Source organism: Cherax quadricarinatus, chromosome 79, assembly GCF_038502225.1.
Source record: "Cherax quadricarinatus isolate ZL_2023a chromosome 79, ASM3850222v1, whole genome shotgun sequence".
NCBI classification, from domain to species: domain Eukaryota; kingdom Metazoa; phylum Arthropoda; class Malacostraca; order Decapoda; family Parastacidae; genus Cherax; species Cherax quadricarinatus.
The window spans coordinates 10,586,728-10,606,052 of record NC_091370.1 but is presented as its reverse complement, the minus strand read 5'-3'; the positions used below and the strand labels follow the sequence as shown (position 1 = coordinate 10,606,052).

Below are 19,325 nucleotides of genomic sequence, written 5' to 3'. Positions count from 1 at the left end.
AGAGAACGAGTTTTCTGGTCGGATTTAAACCTTTGTCTTAATTTTAATAAGTGAGGTAATCAGTCCCTCAGCCTGGAGTGGATGTAACCGACTCCAGGCTGAGGGACTGATTACCCCGAACTCCGAATCTTCACCATACTGCGTTGTATAGGACTGATGAAGCCACTGTGTGGCGAATTATTATTATTATAATCAAGGGGAAGCGCTAAACCCGGAGGATTATACAGCGCCTGGGGGGGGGGGGATGTGGAAAGCATTCAGGCTTAATTCGGGGAACTGGAGCACAGATCCAATTTCCTAAATCAAGAGCCCCTCACCAACATCAAGGAACCTTCCTTGAGGGGACTGTGGCGAAACGTTTCCTTATTAAAGATACCCAAGTGTTGCATGTGTATTTTGTCGGTATTCTTTACCATTCACGTACAGTAAAAAGCGATAAGAACAGCAAAAATAATAACAATAATAATAATAATAATAATAATAATAATAATAATAATAATAATAATAATAATAATAATAATAATGAAGGATAAAATTATTAAATATTTCACCTTCACTAGTTTTAAGGTTGGTCGTTAAAACGTCGTGGTTGACGTTACCTCCTGCTGTAATAAGACGACGACCTTGAACGATCTCCCATGTCAAGGTCGTAGCTGCAGGAATACTTTGGATTTGCTCTCTTTCTCTCTTAATTCATTCATTCTCTCTCTCACTGTTCCATTTACTCTCATCCACTCACTCAATTACACAATTACACCCACTCACCTTTACTCACACCCTCCCTCCCTCTCTCTCTCTCTCTCTCTCTCTCTCCCCCCACCTCACATTACACTGTCCCAGTTCCCGTCAGTAGCTCTACAAAGTTCAACTTACCAGGGAGTAAAATTACTGGAGAACAGCGAGGGTGTGGTCGTTCCCACCAGCGCACCGAACACTATCCAGCGACCATTTCTAAAAAGCCAGGGAGAATTGTATTCGCTTATTTGTGGTTGCAGGAATCGATTCATTGCTCCTGGCTCCGCTTTTTCACTGGTCTCCTCTAAGGTCCACTTTCTCCCTGTTTCGTGAGTAGGGTGTGTGTGTACTCACCTAGTTGTACTCACCTAGTTGAGATTGCGGGGGTCGAGTCCGAGCTCCTGGCCCCGCCTCTTCACTGATCGCTACTAGGTCACTCTCCCTGAGCCGTGAGCTTTATCATACCTCTGCTTAAAGCTATGTATGGATCCTGCCTCCACTACATCACTTCCCAAACTATTCCACTTACTGACTACTCTGTGGCTGAAGAAATACTTCCTAACATCCCAGTGATTCATCTGTGTTTTCAGCTTCCAACTGTGTCCCCTTGTTACTGTGTCCAATCTCTGGAACATCCTGTCTTTGTCCACCTTGTCAATTCCTCTCAGTATTTTGTATGTCGTTATCATGTGTCCCCTATCTCTCCTGTCCTCCAGTGTCGTCAGGTTGATTTCCCTTAACCTCTCCTCGTAGGACATACCTCTTAGTTCTGGGACTAGTCTTGTTGCAAACCTTTGCACTTTCTCTAGTTTCTTTACGTGCTTGGCTAGGTGTGGGTTCCAAACTGGTGCCGCATAGTCCAATATGGGCCTAACATACACGGTGTACAGGGTCCTGAACGACTCCTTATTAAGATGTCGGAATGCTGTTCTAAGGTTTGCTAGGCGCCCATATGCTGCAGCAGTTATTTGGTTGATGTGCGCTTCAGGAGATGTGCCTGGTGTTATACTCACCCCAAGATCTTTTTCCTTGAGTGAGGTTTGCAGTCTCTGGACCCCTAGACTGTACTCCGTCTGCGGTCTTCTTTGCCCTTCCCCAATCTTCATGACTTTGCACTTGGTGGGATTGAACTCCAGGAGCCAATTGCTGGACCAGGTCTGCAGCCTGTCCAGATCCCTTTGTAGTTCTGCCTGGTCTTCGATCGAGTGAATTCTTCTCATCAACTTCACGTCATCTGCAAACAGGGACACCTCAGAGTCTATTCCTTCCGTCATGTCGTTCACAAATACCAGAAACAGCACTGGTCCTAGGACTGACCCCTGTGGGACCCCGCTGGTCACAGGTGCCCACTCTGACACCTCGCCACGTACCATCACTCGCTGCTGTCTTCCTGACAAGTATTCCATGATCCATTGTAGTGCCTTCCCTGTTATCCCTGCTTGGTCCTCCAGTTTTTGCACCAATCTCTTGTGTGGAACTGTGTCAAACGCCTTCTTGCAGTCCAAGAAAATGCAATCCACCCACCCCTCTCTCTCTTGTCTTACTGCTGTCACCATGTCATAGAACTCCAGTAGGTTTGTGACACAGGATTTCCCGTCCCTGAAACCATGTTGGCTGCTGTTGATGAGATCGTTGCTTTCTAGGTGTTCCACCACTCTTCTCCTGATAATCTTCTCCATGATTTTGCATACTATACATGTCAGTGACACTGGTCTGTAGTTTAATGCTTCATGTCTGTCTCCTTTTTTAAAGATTGGGACTACATTTGCTGTCTTCCATGCCTCAGGCAATCTCCCTGTTTCGATAGATGTATTGAATATTGTTGTTAGGGGTACACATAGCGCCTCTGCTTCCTCTCTCAATATCCATGGGGAGATGTTATCTGGCCCCATTGCCTTTGAGGTATCTAGCTCACTCAGAAGCCTCTTCACTTCTTCCTCGGTTGTGTGCACTGTGTCCAGCACATGGTGGTGTGCCCCACCTCTCCGTCTTTCTGGAGCCCCTTCTGTCTCCTCTGTGAACACTTCTTTGAATCTCTTGTTGAGTTCCTCACATACTTCACGGTCATTTCTTGTCTCTCCTCCTTCCTTCCTTAGCCTGATTACCTGGTCCTTGACTGTTGTTTTCCTCCTGATGTGGCTGTACAACAGTTTCGGGTCAGATTTGGCTTTCGCTGCTATGTCGTTTTCATATTGTCTTTGGGCCTCCCTTCTTATCTGTGCATATTCGTTTCTGGCTCTACGACTGCTCTCCTTATTCTCCTGGGTCCTTTGCCTTCTATATTTCTGTGTGTGTGTGTGTGTGTGTGTGTGTGTGTGTGTGTGTGTGTGTGTGTGTGTGTGTGTGTGTGTGTGTGTGTGTGTGTGTGCGCGCGCGCGTGTGTCTGTGTGTGTGTGTGTGTGTGTGTGTGTGTGTGTGTGCGCGCGCGCGCGCTCAACCAGTTGAGCCTCATCTCTTGGGATCCAAGAGCTGGGATCCAAGTCTCTGATGCTAACTTTTGGATCCCAGCCTTCAGATTCCAGCTCTTGGATCCCAGCTTTCAGATTCCAGCTTTTAGATCCCACCTATTCGATCCTCCTCCTTAGATCCCACCTCTTGGATCCCACCTCTTGTACCCCAGGTGTTGGGCTTGGGGTTTCTTAACCACCGGTCCACCTGGCATTGTTGTCAAGAGGGTGTCTAATATTGACTCGAGTTACTCCTGTGTTGAATTAGTCTCCACCAGTGTGTGCTGATGAGGTGCGCTTCCCAGGGCTGTGCTGCAGCTCCTGGGTCCTGCTGCAGTGCTTAAGATTAGATCCAGGTAATAAGTCTCTTGGCATATGTGGTTCTCTTCTTCATATTATAAAAAGCTAAGTGTGTGTGTGTGTGTGTGTGTGTGTGTGTGTGTGTGTGTATACCCATTTGTGGTTGCAGGGGTCAAGTCACAGCTCCTGGCCCCGCCTATTCACTGATCGCTACTGGGCCTCTCTCTCCCTGCTCCATGAGCTTTATCATAGCTCGTCTTAAAGCTACGTATGGTTCCTGCGTGTTTCTGAGAGAGAGAGAGAGAGAGAGAGAGGTAGGTCATTTTCTTAATTGCTACTTCCTTGCTTTTCAACATCCGCCATTCTTCCTCTCCCCTTCCCTCTCCCCTCCCCCACCTCTCACTCTCTCACTCTCACTCTCTCACTCTCTCACTCTCTCACTCTCTCACTCTCTCACTCTCTCACTCTCTCACTCTCTCACTCTCTCACTCTCTCACTCTCTCACTCTCTCACTCTCTCACTCTCTCACTCTCTCACTCTCTCACTCTCTGCCCGTGCAAATATGAGGTAAGGTATCAGGTATCGTTATGTCACCGTCCACACCTTTGAAACCTAATTCTTGCGACAAAATCCAACTAGTTACCTACACCAGCATGAAATTAGGTCAAGGCACTGACTTTCATGTCTGTCTCCCTGTCTGTCTGTAGCACTTACTGTCCCTCTCTACTGTGTGTTGCACTTACTGTCCCTCTCTGTCTGTGTCTGTTACACTTACTGTCCCTCTGTACTGTGTCTGTCATACTTACTGACCCTCTGTATTGTGTGTCTTTTACACTTACTCTATACTGTCTGTGTGTGTTACACTTACTCTCTGTACTGTGTGTGTGTTATACTTACTGTTCCTTTGTACTGTGTGTGTGTGTGTGTGTGTGTGTGTTTCTTCCTAATAATCCAAGCAGTTGAAACGTCTTAAGACGTAAAAGAATATAAGAATGCAGTAGGAATAACGTCATCACAATGGTGCTAATTTAGTCACCTGGTCCATCAAGGAAATCCTGTGACATGAACCTCTCTCGTGCCAAGAGACACGTGTGTGTAAACCACTCAAGGAGTATACACGAGTGCACTCATTTTTAGTTTCCCTTTTGGAGAGTAGATACCGTTTATTGCCTCCCCGATACTGAAATCTCATTCTTTCTGCAGTAGTGACAAACACGATCGTTGTTAGTTGTAATATTTCAAGGTTTGTAAGGCTTGAGTAATTTATAAATATATATTCCCAGGGTATATAATACTGACGAGGTGAAGAGGCACATGTGTAACAGTTGGAAATCTTTATTAAAGAAACGTTTCGCGACAGTGTCTTCATTAGTCCAATACAAAGAAGAACGGTGTAAAGAGAGTAGTAGTAGTTCGATGTAAGTTGCACAAGAATGGTATGCAATACCGACAAGATGAAACTATGATGTATGCAACATCTTGGTATCTTTATTGTAGACGTTTCGCCATCCAGTGGCTTTATCAATACAAATTCCGGGACATTAGTATAAAAACGCCAGGCTCCTTGCTTCTGCTTCAGAATCTCCACGACTACGGTGCTCTTCGCACCAACTTCAAGGCTGAGGGACTCATTACCTCATCTTCTGTACATAGTTCTACTATCTTCAAGTTATGTCCTGGAATTTGTATTGATAAAGCCACTGGATGGCGAAACGTCTACAATAAAGATAACCAGATGTTGCATATGTGTCTTAGTTTCGTCAGTTCGATGTAATCAGTCCCTCAGCCTGGAGAAGTTCCGCGCCAAAGTTCCAGACTTTGGAACAGAACTTCTCCAGGCTGAGGGACTGACAACCTCAAATCTACGACTTCAAGGGTGATGGACTGATTACATCGTCTTCAAATCTCTACTGCTCCTGCCTACTTTCTGTACTCGACTGAAGAAGCCTACTGCGTAGGCGAAACGTTTCGAAATAAAGATACCTAACTGTTGCATAAGAAGGAACACTACAGCAGGCCTACTGGCTCATACTAGGCAGGTCCTTCTCGAACCCAAAGCCAATTAACGTTTCGTCAGTTAACATACCCAAATATTGCATATGTTTATCTGGAGATCTGGAGTTTATCTGGAGAGAGTTCCGGGGGTCAACGCCCCCGCGGCCCGGTCTGTGACCAGGCCTCCTTAGGTCAGTGTCCCAGGATGCGACCCACACCAGTCGACTAACACCCAGGTACCCATTTTACTGATGGGGAACATAGACAACAGGTGGAAGGAAACACGTCCAATGTTTCTACTCTGGCTGGGAATCGAACCCAGGCCCTCGCCGTGTGAGGCGAGAGCGTTAACCACCAGGCCATCTTAAGAAATGTTTACTATAAACCAAAGGTGCTGATTGAGACACTTATGCAACATATGTAATCTTTATTTTGGAAACATTTCGCCACACAGTGACTTCATCAGTCCAATATAAAGTAGAAAGGTGTAACGAGAGGAGGAGTTTGAGGTAATCAGTCCCTCAGCCTGGAGTCGATGTGTTCAGTCCATCAATCTTGTAGAATGTGCAGCAAAGGGCCGTAGACGTGGCTTATATACGGTAGTCAGGTGCGGCAAAGCAGGAGGAGGCGGGGTCATAGTGGTACCATCCACTAGTCGAAGTAGGTCTTCGTCCGAAGGTTGGACAAGTTTTGAAGAATTCTTTGTATCAAGATCTCATCACAACTGTCAAGACACTGCATCATCATGGGATCTTGATACAAAGAATTCTTCAACACTTGTCCAACCTTTGGACGAAGACCTACTTCGACTAGTGGATGGTACCACTATGACCCCGCCTCCTGCTTCGCCTCACCTGACGACAGTATATAAGCCACGTCTACGGCCCTTTGCTGTATATTCTACAAGATTGATGGACTGAACACATCGACTCCAGGCTGAGGGACTGATTACCTCAAACTCCTCCTCTCCTTACACATTTCTACTTTGCAATGGACTGATGAAGACACTGTGTGGCGAAACGTTTCCTCAACAAAGATTCCCATATGTTGCATAAGTGTCTCAATTTTCAACTTGTCGGTTTTCAAAACCATTCATCACAAGGCCAAGGCTGATCAAGCCAGCAACTTCCAGACTTATAAGAGAATTGGACACACTATTCATTCCAGAGGGTCCCTGAACAACTACACTGGAATACTTGCCTTGTGATTCATGCTACTAGCACTAATATCCTGACTGATCATGCCAACATCCTGAAGGCCTGGTCTGGGAGCGAGAACGGGGGGTGATGACCCCCAGTAAGGTAGGGAAGTATTACGCATTTTTCTGATTACGTACCCATTGAGTTACAGCAAGATATAACGCCAGCAAGAACACATAAGAGAGATGGTTGATCAGACCCTGATCCACCTGAAGGCCTGGTCAAGAACCGGGCCGCGGGAGCGTTGACCCCTGGAACACCCTCCCGATAGACTCCAGGTAGCAGGTAACCATCACTTTCCCAGGTCTGGTCCCTCACATCCTTATCACGAGGTCTAACTTTTTTCACCACACCACTAGACCACCAAACCTAACCGCACCCCAAGAAACAACAGTGGCACCTTTCTAAAGAGCTACGGAGCGCTGCCTAGTTACTGAGCTCGTCCCAGCAGGCACTGGCTGGAGGTGAGGAAGTAGGCACATGTGCAACATCTGCGCATCTTTATTTGTAGATGTTTCGCCATCCAGTGGCTTTATCAATATAAAGACTGTGTGAGGAATGTAGAACTAAATACAAAAGATGAAGTAATTAGTCCCTCAGCCTTGGAGTTGGAGAGCAACGTAGTTTTTAATACACTGATTCCCTTTTAATGTTTACAACGTCTGGATAGAGAACACAGCGTAGCCATTTATCCGGATGGTTGACGGAATACGTGTTCAATTTGCACACTGGCTTCGAATCCTGCTGGGAAGAAAACACGAACACCCAAGCATAATGCATCATTTCGAACTTCTCAGCGACGTAGATACGAACACCCAAATATAATGTTTTTGAACTTCGACGTAGATACGAACAACTGAAGACAAAACAGCACTCTGAACGCCTCAGAGTCGTAAACACGAACACCCAAACAATTCCTCGCCCCACAACACAACATCCGGAGGACCTTTTTCCCAGCAAATATAAACAATGATATGCTGGTTTTCCGCTGCCCTTGTGCCTAGAGTTCATACAAACCACACCCTGACCATGGTAATACTTCAGCAGCTCCTTCACTGACATATCTAACAATCAAGGAGTAAACACCACACCCTTCACCGTATTCAAATAACGAGTCAAGGACTCGGAACACCGTGTCTGAGAATGTAGACATTCGCTTACGCTTTTATTAGAACGCAGTTCTGATAAAAGTGTGTCTTAGCAGATATAACACGTTATATCTGTGTTATTGAGAAGGCTGTGCCTTGTATGGGCCAGCAGGGTCTTTGTCAGTGTTTTCCATTATTACGTTATGTTGCAATAATGGCAAAAAATACGTTTGGTCTGCGTAGGCGAAACGTTTCGCCTACACAATAGGCCAAACGTCAGTTACGGGGATTGGTAAACAAAAACAGCAAAAGCAGTGGAGTTGTAAAGCTGGCGTTATCAGTCCATCAGCCTTAAAGTAGCAGTTTTGAGGTGGTCGGTCCCGCGTCTTGAGAAGTATTCCACGCCGTCCATTAGAATTAGTGAACAACCACAACAATATTGACGCTTACACTGCAGTTCATCTAAGTTGGTTAATGGGGTTTTAATTAAGCCTTTTGACTACACGAGGATCATTAAGGCTGCACGTCACCTGTTCACCACCAGTCAACACTTCTCTAATCCCTAAAATAGGGATTAAATTCGCAGTATATACACACAGAAATACTGTGTACTTCGATACAGTGTGTACAGGTTCGAATCCTGCTGTGGACTGAGGCAATGTTAAAAGTTCGCCCGTTTGCGATATATATATATATATATATATATATATATATATATATATATATATATATATATATATATATATATATGAAAGGTAGGGGGTGTATGGACCAGGTGTTTACAGTGAAACATATAAGAGAACAGTATTTAGATAAGGCTAAAGAGGTCTTTGTGGCATTTATGGATTTGGAAAAGGTGTATGACAAGGTGGATAGGGGGGCAATGTGGCAGATGTTGCAAGTGTATGGTGTAGGAGGTAGGTTACTGAAAGCAGTGAAGAGTTTTTACGAGGATAGTGAGGCTCAAGTTAGAGTATGTAGGAAAGAGGGAAATTATTTCCCAGTAAAAGTAGGCCTTAGACAAGGATGTGTGATGTCACCGTGGTTGTTTAATATATTTATAGATGGGGCTGTAAGAGAAGTAAATGCGAGGGTCTTGGCAAGAGGCGTGGAGTTAAAAGATAAAGAATCACACAAAAAGTGGGAGTTGTCACAGTTGCTCTTTGCTGATGACACTGTGCTCTTGGGAGATTCTGAAGAGAAGTTGCAGAGGTTGGTGGATGAATTTGGTAGGGTGTGCAAAAGAAGAAAATTAAAAGTGAATACAGAAAATAGTAAGGTTATGAGGATAAAAAGATTAGGTGATGAAAGATTGAATATCAGATTGGAGGGGGAGAGTATGGAGGAGGTGAATGTATTCAGATATTTGGGAGTGGACGTGTCAGCGGATGGGTCTATGAAAGATGAGGTGAATCATAGAATTGATGAGGGGAAAAGGGTGAGTGGTGCACTTAGGAGTCTGTGGAGGCAAAGAACTTTGTCCTTGGAGGCAAAGAGGGGAATGTATGAGAGTATAGTTTTACCAATGCACTTATATGGGTGTGAAGCATGGGTGATGAATGTTGCAGCGAGGTGAAGGCTGGAGGCAGTGGAGATGTCATGTCTGAGGGCAATGTGTGGTGTGAATATAATGCAGAGAATTCGTAGTTTGGAAGTTAGGAGGAGGTGCGGGATTTCCAAAACTGTTGCCCAGAGGGCTGAGGAAGGGTTGTTGAGGTGGTTCGGACATGTAGAGAGAATGGAGCGAAACAGAGTGACTTCAAGAGTGTATCAGTCTGTAGTGGAAGGAAGGCGGGGTAGGGGTCGGCCTAGGAAAAGTTGGAGGGAGGGGGTAAAGGAGGTTTTGTGTGCGAGGGGCTTGGACTTCCAGCAGGCATGCGTGAGCGTGTTTGATAGGAGTGAATGGAGACAAATGGTTTTTAATACTTGACGTGCTGTTGGAGTGTGAGCAAAGTAACATTTATGAAGGGATTCAGGGAAACCGGCAGGCCGGACTTGAGTCCTGGAGATGGGAAGTACAGTGCCTGCACTCTGAAGGAGGGGTGTTAATGTTGCAGTTTAAAAACTGTAGTGTAAAGCACCCTTCTGGCAAGACAGTGATGGAGTGAATGATGGTGAAAGTTTTTCTTTTTCGGGCCACCCTGCCTTGGTGGGAATCGGCCAGTGTGATAATAAAATAAAAAATATATATTCGAGGGAGGGGGTAAAGGAGGTTTTGTGGTCGAGGAGCTTGGACTTACAGCAGGCGTGCATGAGCATGTTAGACAGGAGTGAATGGAGACGAATGGTATTTGAGACCTGACGATCTGTTGGAGTGTGAGCAGGGTAATATTTAGTGAAGGGATTCAGGGAAACCGGTTATTTTTATATAGCAGGACTTGAGTCCTGGAAATGGGAAGTACAATGCCTGCACTTTAAAGGAGGGGTTTGGGATATTGGCAGTTTGGAGGGATATGTTGTGTAACTTTATACGTATATGCTTCTAAACTGTTGTATTCTGAGCACCTCTGCAAAAGCAGTGATAATGTGTGAGTGTGGTGAAAGTGTTGAATGATGATGAAAGTATTTTCTTTTTGGGGATTTTCTTTCTTTTTTGGGTCACCCTGCCTCGGTGGGAGACGACCAACTTGTTGAAAAAAATTATATATATAATATATATCTCGGGGCGAATAGATAAAACTTGTTATTTTGGCGAATAAGGCAATCGAAAATTTTTGTATGCAATAATTTCGCAAAAATCATTCTGAACCTAACGGAAAAAATATATTTCACTGTTTCTTATTAAATTATGAACTCATAAAATATATTTAGCTGGATAAGGCCAAGTTTCCTAAGGATTTTTTGGTACAAAATCATTGATTTTTATATTAACATAAATGAAAAAAATACCTTTAAATGTTCAAAAGAAAATTTTAGAAAGGGCTTAATTTTAAAAGAGTTCTTGATATTTGACCAATTTTACCTATTCGGCACGACATATAACAGAAACAAAGCATTCTGCTGATGGAAGATGCAGTTTTGGGAGAGGATTGTGTTAAGGCATCTTGTTGCAACTACCGGATGATCCGACACCTTTGTTAATTATAATCACGGAGAGCGCTAAACCCGAGGGATTATACGGCGTTTTTGGAGGGGGGGATAGAAAGTATTCAGGCATAATTCAGGAAACTGGAGCACAGACCCAATTCCCTAGATCAAGAGCCCCTCACCAAAGTCAAGGAATCTTCCCTGAGGTGAGCATCGTTTAAGATTGTGTGATGTAACGGGGAACAGCGGAACAGTGCAGGAAAGCGTGGAAATTGGCTGCTCTGCTCCCTGTTTTAATACCGGGTAAATATCCTGACAGCTCAACAAAGCGAGTCTCATCAACGAGCCAGTCTCATCAACGAGCTTTAAGGGCAAAACGGTGAAAAAGGTGGATAAGAACGTGCTTTGCATACGCTGAGGCTTCGGGAGAATTCATGGAATAACAGACTGGATTTCGTATAGGACAATCTACGTTTGACCCACTGGCTGGTTTGGCAACAGCTGTCAAGGGAACCTATCTTTTGGGAATACAAACTGGTCTTTCTAGGCACAGAGAAAGCTCACGACACGTTATGGACGCCCACGATATCACTGAGATCACACGCGTATAAATTTACAGGGAATTTCGCACGGCTTGTTCAGGTCTTCTGGAATTCTCGACACTTCAAAGTTGGGTTGGAAGGGGTGGAATCCACGAGGCTTGTGCTACGCTACGGTACTCACAAGGAAGTGTCGTAAATCTAACCCAGTTTTACGTCAAGACTTGCTTCCACTAGTAGGTCCCGCCCTCGGTGAAGATAACTTCAACTGTTATCCCTCATCAGACCATTTTCCTGCCTATGCTTCAGATTTATCAAGACAAAGGTGACGAATCTTTAACCAGGCTGATTACCTCGCCTTCTACCGTCTCCCATTTCAACACACCAAATACCGATGTAATGAATTGATCAAAGCCACTGGTTGACGAAATGTCTTTAGAATAAATATATCCAGGTGTTGTGTGTTATATTCATCAAAAATACCGGCAAAGTATACCATTTCTGCTGCCACAGGTAAAGATCGGATGACGTCGGAGTGGGATCCAGGTTATATCGGGATCCCACGTAACAAAAAACAGCAGATCAGAGAAAGCAAAGGCTGCTGTCCTTCTCTAGAGTGGTGAAGTACACAGCCAGGGGAACGAGACCGGGCATAAGGGCTATAGTTCAAGTGAAGTGAGAGCGTATGTTTACCACCAACAGCTCACTTCAGAGGAACCTTAAACCACTCATTGTGAAAAAAGACTTATGCACAGTTCAGAGGAAAGGCTTTCCCCACGAATGACTATTAGGACTGAAGAAGTCACTCGTGGCGAAACGTTTCCTCTAATAGATGTCCTGAACTGCACGTAGGTGACTTTCCACATCTTGTCGGTATCACCATTTCTCATATTCAGCATTTAATCGAAGGGATAGCGAGACCATTTGGTGGAACTTGTGCTGCAACCGTCCACTCAACTCCATCATCGTTGTGGATACGAGCAACATATATAGACTGATAGTGTACTTAGGGTTTATGGGACTGAACCAGAATGGGAGTTTCTTGGACAATAAATATATGACTGGACGTGGCCTTCCTACGACATCGTGGTAACTGGGATTTCCTTAAATTTTAAGATACTCGCGACGGATCTCTATTCTCGTCAGGTAAACCAAATTTACGGTGTTTATGCAAGGGAAATATAGTAATGAGAACCCACGCATAACCAGACGTCCTCATAACACGGCGGGCACAGACCAGAAACATTCAAGACGGCGGAAATATACTGAGTCAACTCTGCCTGCCTTTACTAGAACTTACCCACTTTAAAAACATACCGCTAGCCACTAACATCCTATCGAACCATGATACACAGCTTTCAGAACTAATATAGTACACAGACACTGGCGAGCCACGTTTGGCTCTACATAATCAGGATGTAGTAACACTACTGGTAACTACTGTAATTGAAGCAGGTACTGTAGACAGAGATCTCTGCTGCAAAGTCATATATACAAGCCAGCCACGATCAGTTGAGCTGGAGAGACGAGACAATCCCACAACCCTCTCAGTGTAACTTACCGGGAGAAACTCCGAAGTGTTGATACAACAAGCACTTAGCAATGAGGTATATTTCAGTTACGCATGCTGGAAAATATATTGGAAATTGAACTTACCTGACAAGCTGTGAGTTGTCCCACGATGAGCTGTAACCTTACACTCACCTGTAACAGAAAAAGATTATTTATTTATATTGTACAGTACCACTCGTTTTAGAATTGGGACCTGAATCATCGTAAAACAATCATTGTACAGGGAAACCCTGGTGTTAGAACTGGTTCCCAGGTGGTGGTCGAACTGCGAAAAGTTCGATGTCCAAAACGGTATTTCTCAGGCTTTAATTATCAGCCTTCACAATTGTGATAATTAAATGCTGATAATTAAATAATTAAATTCAAACACAAGAGGTGTGGACACAGTAAACACCTCTTATGTATGTATTAGACTAAAAAAGATTCAAGTCTATACGAGTCAGACTGCTGCATTGGAAGAGGAGTGCACAAAGTTTAGAGGAGACGATGGTTAGAACGAGAACGAAATGAGAATTAATGTTGGTGCAATATGTTAGTTCAGGAGGACAGAGTGAGCACTTTACAGCGTTGACGTTGTTGAAGATAACAATATAAATACGGCATTCTGCTATTAGAGAGCTGATAGCACAAAGTTTTAAGTTTGGAGATACCTGATCACGACGGAGCAACAAGAGCCTTGATATTTAGGTGCTGCTGGAGGCAATGGTGAGGTACCATCGTGAGTCACCAATATACGCTGTGAACCTTGCACTGCCGCTCCTTCACCAGTAATTCGTTAATCATATCCATTGCATCAGTATTTATTCTAAATATATTCTAACATTATCTTCACAGACATGTTATATCAAAGTTCACAAACATTCCTTTATTATTCACTTGTATACAACGACCAGGATTAACCCTTGGGTACAAAAATTCTTGTCCCATCTACTTTACAAGGCAAATCTGCCTATTTACTATCGTCAAATATAGGTAATCCACTAAAGTTAACTCAAGTTTACATACAAGGGCGAATAATATATGTGTATGTGTGTGTATGTATGCGTGTGTATGTGTGTACGTGTATGTATGTGTGTGTGTACGTGTGTGTATGTGTGTGTGTACGTGTGTGTATGTGTGTATGTATGTATGTGTGTATGTATGTGTGTGTGTATTTGAGTGTGTATGTGTGTGTATGTGTGTGTATGTATGTGTGTATATATATATATATATTATTATTATAATCAAAAAGAAGCGCTAAGCCATATATATATATAACGTCGTTCCGTATATGTAAAATTGGCCAGTTAGCAAGAACTCATTTAAAATTAGTCCTTTGTAAAATTTTCTTTTATACGTTTAATGATATATTTTTTTCATTTATGTTAATGTAAAAATTAATAATTTTATACCAAAAGAACGTTAGAAAACTTACCTAACCTTATTAAAACAAGCGCATTGTACTTTAGCCTAATCCAGCTAAAAGCATTTTAGACAAGTTTATAATAATTTAATAAACAATAAAACATTTTTCTCGTTAGGTTCAGAATGATTTTTGCGAAACAATTGCATACACAAATTCTCGCTTGCCTTATTCGGCAAAAAGAGCATTGCTATTTAAGCCAAAATAGCAAACTTTACCTATTCAGCACGGCATATCTTTTCCAACTTTGTGTCAAAGAATTTACGTCAGTCAAATGTATGTCCGTCCAACATACGAACTTAAATTTTAACAATAACAAATATCAACACTGCCATGTTGCGCACACACACACACACACTGTATTTGCAACTTGCAATCCACGTATCTGTAGCAGTTTTTCACATGATATATCGCACTGTATCACACACACACTCAGCCACCACCTCGTCAGTAATTACGCTGATCGTAGTCGTAAACAAACCAGGTTCAACCAGATCTGAATGAACCAGTGATTGAACCAGGGATTCGTTCGTCATATATCTTTGAATGAACCAGTGACTGAGCCAGGGATTCGTTCGTCATATATCTTTGAATGAACCAGTGAATGAACCAGGGATTCGTTCGTCATATATATTTGAATAAACCAGTGAATGAAACAGGGATTCGTTCGTCATATATCTTTGAATGAACCAGTGAATGAACCAGGGATTCGTTCGTCATATATATTTGAATAAACCAGTGAATGAACCAGGGATTCGTTCGCTATATATCTTTGAATGAACCAGTGAATGAACCAGGGATTCGTTCGCCATATATCTTCGAATGAACCAGTGACTGAACCAGGGATTCGTTCGTCATATATCTTTGAATGAACCAGTGACTGAACCAGGGATTCGTTCGTCATATATCTTTGAATGAACCAGTGAATGAACCAGGGATTCGTTCGCCATATATCTTTGAATGAACCAGTGAATAAACCAGGGATTCGTTCGTCATATATCTTTGAATGAACCAGTGACTGAACCAGGGATTCGTTCGTCATATATCTTTGAATGAACCAGTGAATGAACCAGGGATTCGTTCGCCATATATCTTTGAATGAACCAGTGAATGAACCAGGGATTCGTTCGCCATATATCTTTGAATGAACCAGTGACTGAACCAGGGATTCGTTCGTCATATATCTTTGAATGAACCAGGGATTCGTTCGTCATATATCTTTGAATGAAGCAGGGATTCGTTCGTCATATATCTTCGAATGAACCAGTGAATGAACCAGTGAATGAACCAGGGATTCATTCGCCATGAATGAATTATTATATTTGAATCGGGTCTCAGTGTTAACTAGGAATTTGTGGCACCTTTTGATGCTATTGTAAAAAATATAAAATTTATTTTTTCTTGCGTTGTAAATGTTAAAAATCTATTTTTAATTGTTATATATTTGCAAGAGCTTAATTATAGAGAATGTTGTTAATGCAATTGTTCTGCAAGACTCGGAATGCTCGAGACGTCGTCCCGAAATGTCACCCCGAAATGTGTCACTCGTCAGTCCATGAAAAACAGTGTGTGTGTGTGTGTGTGTGTGTGTGTGTGTGTGTGTGTGTGTGTGTGTGTGTGTGTGTGTGTGTGTGTGTGTCGTGCCGAATATGTAAAACTGGTCAATTAGTAAGAACTCATTTAAAATTAAGTCCTTTCTAAAAATTTTCTCTTATACGTTTAAAGATATATATTTTTTTTTCATTTACATGTATGTTAGTGTAAAATTAATAATTTTGTACCAAAAGAACCTTAGAAAACTTACCTAACCTTATTATAACAAGCGCAATTTAATTTAGCCTAATTCGACTAAATATATTTTAGATAAGTTGACAATTTAATAATGAATAAACACAATCAAATATATTTTTTTCGTTATGTTCAGAAAGATTTTTGCGAAATTATTGCATACACAAAATTTCCCTTACCTTATTCGGCAAGAAAAACGTTGCTATTTAAGCCAAAATATCAAGTTCTAACTATTCGGCACGATATATATATATATATATATATATATATATATATATATATATATATATATATATATATATATATATATATATATAACTGCGGCTAGCCGGAGGATCGAACCCGTGTTGTGGAGGCTAGTACACCAAACGGGGAGTAGAATGAAATTAGCTCTGAGGCAACCTCACCATCGTATGACCTCGCAACATGAAGCAAGCCTAGGTCGCTAGGCTCATGTTGTGTGTAGGATTGTATGGTCCAGTGGTTTAGAGCGTCGTGAATTTTCGCTCTCTTCCCAAGAGACGGGCTAAATCAACACGGGTTTGTTCCCCGGCTAGCAGCAATTATGATTAAATTCAACTTACGATCACTTGTGCACTGTAGTCTTGACTTTTGGTAACCAGAACTCCTATTTCTTTTCGCATACAGACTAATGGCATCTGTATTAGTTAGTGTATAAGTGCCTTGGTCATTATCTTTTCCCAGGATCAGACAATCACATTAGTCCACAGTGCACTGCATCTGCCACTCCTCTACCGGCCATAACATCTGCCTATCCTGATCTTCCTGTAGCGGTACTAAGGACCCCAGTGGACATAAGTCACTGACTTTTTTGGGTTATCCTAGGTTCTGTAAATACATATTGCTATGTATGATAGTGAAACTGTGTATACCTGAATAAACTTACTCTAGTGCCTTAATCAGAATTTATTTGAAGGCCTGTTTTGATGTTAAAGGCAGACACTAGAACCTTTTATTATGATTATTATTATTATTATTATTATTATCAAAACTGATATTACGCATGTTATTTAGTTTTACTTAGGGTAATTAAGAAATTGCTATCACGAATTATCAAGGCTTTAGTACAGGAAACAGAGCACGCTGCGTTAAGACAGGTTGATGCTTTAGTTACACTCACGCTTTCTCTTGCCAATTATTATTATTATTATTATTATTAGTAGAAGTAGTAGTAGTAATAATAGTACTATTATTATTATTATTATTATTATTATTAGTAGTAGTAGTAGTAGTAGTACTATTATTATTATTAGTAGTAGTAGTAGTAGTAGTAGTACTGCTATTATTATTATTATTAGTAATAGTAGTAGTAGTAGTAGTACTGCTATTATTATTATTATTATTATTATTATTAGTAGTAGTAGTAGTAGTAGTAGTACTGCTATTATTATTATTATTATTATTATTAGTAGTAGTAGTAGTAGTAGTAGTAGTAGTAGTAGTAGTAGTACTATTATTATTATTATTATTATTATTATTTTATTATTTCAGTGAAGCGCAAAAACCGCACGTGATTGTACAGTATCGGTTAGATGAGAGGTCATCAGGTTTGATCCCGAGAAAGGGAAGGTTAGCAGCAATTCCCTGGATCAAGAGCCCTTCACCGGCATTAAGGCACCTTCCCTTGAAAACAAGTAAAAAGTTAATTATTCACGAAGGTCGTGAAGATGTTTGCGAGAGTTAAAGAGAAATTAACCCTTATTGATTGAGACAGGAAAGGTCATTTTATTGGACGTTATACTCGTGGTGTTGGATCCTTTCTTTGTGGTGTTGGATCCTTTCTGGGTGGTACTGGATCCTTTCTGGTGTTGAATCCTTCTTGGGTGGTGTTGGATCCTTTATGGCTGGTATTGGATACTTTCTGGGTGGTGTTGAATCCTTTCTGGGCGGTGTTGGAACCTCTCTGGGTAGTGCTGGATCCTTTCCTTTCTAGATGGTCCTTGATCCTTTCTAAGTGGTACTGGGTCCTTTCTCGGTGGTATTGAATCCTTTCTGGCGGTACTAGATTCTTTCTTATGGTACTGGATTTTCTTTTATGGTACTAGGTTCTTTATTTTGGTACTGGATTCTCTTTTATGGTATTTGACACTGTATTCTGGTACTGGATTCTTTTTTTATGGTACTTGATTCCTTTTCATGGTACTCGATTTTCTCTGGTACTGGATACTCCTTTAATTATTAATGGTAATATTTTTCTTTATATGCTACTGGATTCTTTCCTTACGTTACTTTTATTTTTTTTTTTTTGGTATTGAATTCTCTATTATGGTACTGAATCCTCTCTGAAGAGCACTGGATTCTTGTTTTATTGGTACCAGACTCTCGTATTTATTGTCCAGGATTCTCTTTGATATGGTACGGGATCCCATTTAAGTAGTACAATCCTCTAACTGCTACCGGTGACCTTTTATATAGTGTAGGATTTCCTAATGTGATACTAGACGCCAAATGATACGGTCATGAATCTCTCTTGTTTGAGATTGAAAACGGTTGTCAGCTGCTTGAGGGTCACAAAGATTGCTATTTTCACCTTAAAACGGATTAAAGTAAATTGTCTATAGCTTTTTTACACACACACACACACACACACACACACACACACACACACACACACACACACACACACACACACACAGAGGAGGCAGGAACTATACATAGCTTGAAGACGAGGTTTGATAAGGCTCATGGAGACGGGAGAGAGAGGACCTAGTAACGTTCAGTGAAGAGGCTGTGAGCCAGGAGCTGAGTCTAGACTCCTGCAACCACAATTAGGTGAGTACTCACACACACGTCCGTATTTTTCTTAATCAGTGGTCAATCTGAAGATAAGTACACATAAGCACAATCATCATACCTAGAAACATATGTGTAAATTACATGAAGTCACTCATTTCCATCGTCGTTCTATTAAGTTTACAATTGTTAAGACAGTCGGAAGTGTGGTGGCACTTTTTGCAGACAGCCGAGAGAGCCGGGTTCACTCCTACAAACAATGGAACATTTACCCTTATACAAGCACAAGTGGCATTCTGAAAGCTAGGCCAGAGGCGCTGTTAACCTCTTTGCTGAAGCAAGAAGAGGAAGAAGTCTTGGATCAATGTCCAGGATGGCAACAGTTGATCTCACTTTGATGGTTAAGGTATCTGTACAACGGTTGGGTATCTTTATTACCGTTTCGCCTGCGTAGGAAATTTCTTCAGACGACATATAGA

The 19,325-nt window shown here is 41.9% G+C and overlaps 1 protein-coding gene across 4 annotated transcripts in view; it reads right to left on the bottom strand.

Annotated features, from left to right (window-relative positions):
- Positions 1–14,729, bottom strand: part of LOC128702649 (nucleolin-like) — a 44,872-nt gene extending 30,143 nt beyond the window's left edge. The window contains exons 1-2 of one of the 4 annotated variants that reach the window (XM_053796991.2): positions 14,317–14,449; positions 12,987–13,034 (exon numbers count right to left, since the gene is read on the bottom strand). The gene's annotated coding sequence lies outside the window, so the exon portion shown is untranslated. Of the gene's footprint in view, positions 1–12,986; positions 13,035–13,552; positions 13,708–14,316; positions 14,461–14,522 lie in introns of those variants that run through there. The other 3 variants (XM_053796989.2, XM_053796993.2, XM_053796987.2) reach the window with 3 other exon arrangements.
- Positions 14,730–19,325: the final 4,596 nt, after the last annotated feature.